Source organism: Amblyomma mixtum, chromosome 6, assembly GCF_055824585.1.
Source record: "Amblyomma mixtum isolate Tamu chromosome 6, ASM5582458v1, whole genome shotgun sequence".
In the NCBI taxonomy this organism is placed as follows: Eukaryota; Metazoa; Arthropoda; class Arachnida; order Ixodida; family Ixodidae; genus Amblyomma; species Amblyomma mixtum.
In genome coordinates this window covers 153,898,036-153,901,271 of record NC_143017.1, presented here as the reverse complement: position 1 = coordinate 153,901,271, position 3,236 = coordinate 153,898,036, and positions in this window count along the sequence as shown.

The following is a 3,236-nucleotide window of genomic DNA, read 5'->3' as shown; positions in this document are numbered from 1 at the left end:
TCGAAGGGTGAAGCAGTCATTTGTTTTTTTTTTTTTTTGCCAAAGGACAACTGGCGCCTGAAACGGCTTCAGCACCCCGTTACTGGGATTGAGTGTGCTTATGAACACATGTCGGGCGAGACTAAAATGACTGTGGAAGTTTCTTCTCACTGGTGAAGGTACCGCTAACGGCGCTTTACAATAAGAGTCAAATAACAGACAACGGTTTGGTTTGGTTGGTTTATTGGGGTTTAACGTCCCAAAGCAACTCAGGCTATGAGAGACGCCGTAGTGAAGGGCTCCGGAAATTTCGACCACCTGGGGTTCTTTAACGTGCACTGACATCGCACAGCACATGGGCCTCTAGAATTTCGCCTCCATCGAAATTCAGCCGCCGCGGCCGGGATCGAACCCGCGTCTTTCGGGTCAGCAGCCGAGCTCCGTAACCACTGAGAGGGGCATTATATGCATTCGCTCGTTGCATCACGGGCTCTTCTATTCTTCTGGACACAATCAGTGGCTGTGCAGTACACGAAACACTTTTTCTTTAGGACTAGCTCGTTACATAGTAGACTAAATTTTCTTTGGGTGCTGCTTCTTTGGCGAACTGGATTAGATTTTTACGCGCATGCCTAGTAGCTGCGGAAAAGTCCTCAGATACCATGACGTCCGATCAGCGCAATTTTACCCTGACGCTGAATCCCTTTTATTTACTTCATAACTGAAAAACTTAACTATAATAGGCCTCGGCTTTTGGGATGCCACTGCGCCAACCCTGTGAGCCTGCGAAAAACGGTGTTTTGTACAATTATTTACATTTCATTTGGTATCGTAATCTTTTCTTTTTCTCGTGACTCAACCCATAATGGTTCTTCTGAAATATTGTAAAGTACTAAGGTTTCGTCGTGGGATCTAACTTCTAGATTGTTCAAAAATGTCGAGTGTCTCGTTCTACTTGATAAACCTACCGGTGGATTCTCTTACTGAGGCTAGGTCATTCCGACAGCATTACAATGCATCAAATTTGTTTTCAGCTCAATCCAGTCTGTCATGATTACCTGCAACTTTATTTTTTAATTCATCCCGACTGTCTGCGAGGGTTCGAATTGAGTCTAGGATGCGCTCTTGGATTTCAATCAGTACTAGAGGATTATTGTTTGTGATTACGAAGCAATGAAAGAATGTTATTATTCTCAGACTCGGTCCGTACGTCATTCTGTGCGTCAGCTCAGGTATTTTTGCCATGATTAGGGCCGGGATTCAATTCCATATCTCCCGATAACAATGGTGTTAACACAGAGGAGCACTCGTAGGCGTAATCGATAAGAAGTTATGGGCATGGGAAAATGATAAGAAAATTCTGAGGGCACTTAAGTCTGCCTACTTGTTTTTTGCATTTAATCCTGACGTCGCATGCTAACTCCAGTCAGGTGACTATATTATGACGACGCACATCTTTTACATGTCATCCAGATATCAAGTGACTTTGCTCCTCGTCATGTGACTCTAGTTTGACGTCATGCATTTTTGACATTAACTTCAGTCTAAATCGGCCAAGGTAAATTTTTTTTAGGGAGGGGGGGGGACGCGGGCCAAATCTTGGCAATGGACCGGGCCAATTGTATGGGTCATCACCGTGCCAGGCACGATAAATTATGTTTGGGAATCGATTTTGGTCCAAATTTTCAGGTTTGAATTTAGGGGGTCGCTCGAGCCAAATTTTCAATTGCAGCGAAAGCTTTATTACGGGAATTCGTTCTTCGATCGCCGGATGCCTAGTTTTGACCTTAAGCTGAGTTAGAAGTCAAACCATGACAAAGATTAACTGAATATCCCTGACTGGGAGTCGAACCCACGGCTGCACGAAGAGATCTCTTTTGAGGGCCGCTAAGCGACACCACTAGGCTATCGCCGCAGCCAACACGCCTCGTATTACTGCACTACACTCTCGCGCTGTGCATTGGAGAGCGTCGTCTTCATCAACTTCCATCTGCTCCGTACCGTGGCGACTAATGTTTCGACATCAGGGACAAACCCAGTTTGCGTGAGATGTGAGTTCGAGGTCAAACCCTGAAAAAGAGAAAAAGAAATTGAATCAATATCCATGACTGGGAGTCGAACTCGCGGCCGCGCGAACAGATCTCGTTTGAAGGCCGCTCAGCGAGACCACTAGGCTGCCAACACTTCTCGTGTTAAACTGCACCGCACACTCGCGCCTTGCATTGGAGAGCGTCCTCGTCATCAACTTCCATCTGCTCCGTCCCATGGCACTGTTTGCTCACCATCGTCTGCTATGTAGCACAAATCCGTGCTTTCGCTCCGATTCGAATGTAGCAAACATTCTCTGTATTTTTTCTCGTTACGGCATACAACACAGTCATTAACTTGTACTACCTCATTGACACAAACTCTCATTATGAAGTCACATGACACGGTACGATTTTCGGTGGAAATATTCTTCGGACACATCTGCTGACAACTACCGGTGACAGGCTTTGCTTCTCTTGAGCCATATAATGCTCTCGCATTAAGAAAACGTCGTTCGAACATTTAGAAGACACATATATAACTTGGGAAAGACAGAAACGAAACAGGTTTGTGGTCCACATCACACTGAAGCCCCCATGACCACTGAAGTCGTGAGGACAGTTGCATACATTTAAACGGGATGGTGTCGCCGATGTCTATATTGATGGGTGGACGATCCGGAGGGTTCCACGAGAAACTGCATAATAACGGCTGAGGAGGTAGCCATCGCCTTTGCGATTGCCCACACGGAAGCCCGTTGTATACTCACAGATTCGAAAACTGCACTACTAAATTCTGCGCGCGGGCGAGTTCATGTCCTTGGTATTAGCATACTGACCGCGCCAGGGGCCAACCCGCCCCGCCACGTGGAGCTGCTCAGGGTGCCTTCACACACGGAGAACCCCGGCAACGAGGCCGCCGATAGCTTAGCCCGAAGTTTGACATACCGGGCACTGGCGGCCCCTGCGTGGGAGTTTTCCAGGGAGCGTATGCATACATTCAGTGAGCTGACTCAGGCTTACCGAGCCGATGGATAGCTCTACCCTCCACCACACCACTCACTTGATAATTACCACGACACCCTACGGCGCCTCCTCCAGACGCTAACCCTCCCATCCCCTTATACTAGGTCCCGTTACCGCCAAACGCCCACCAACCCTTCATTGACACTCTGCAACCACCCCACCGCCACCCTCGCTCATATTCTATTCCAATACCCGGAAGATCCT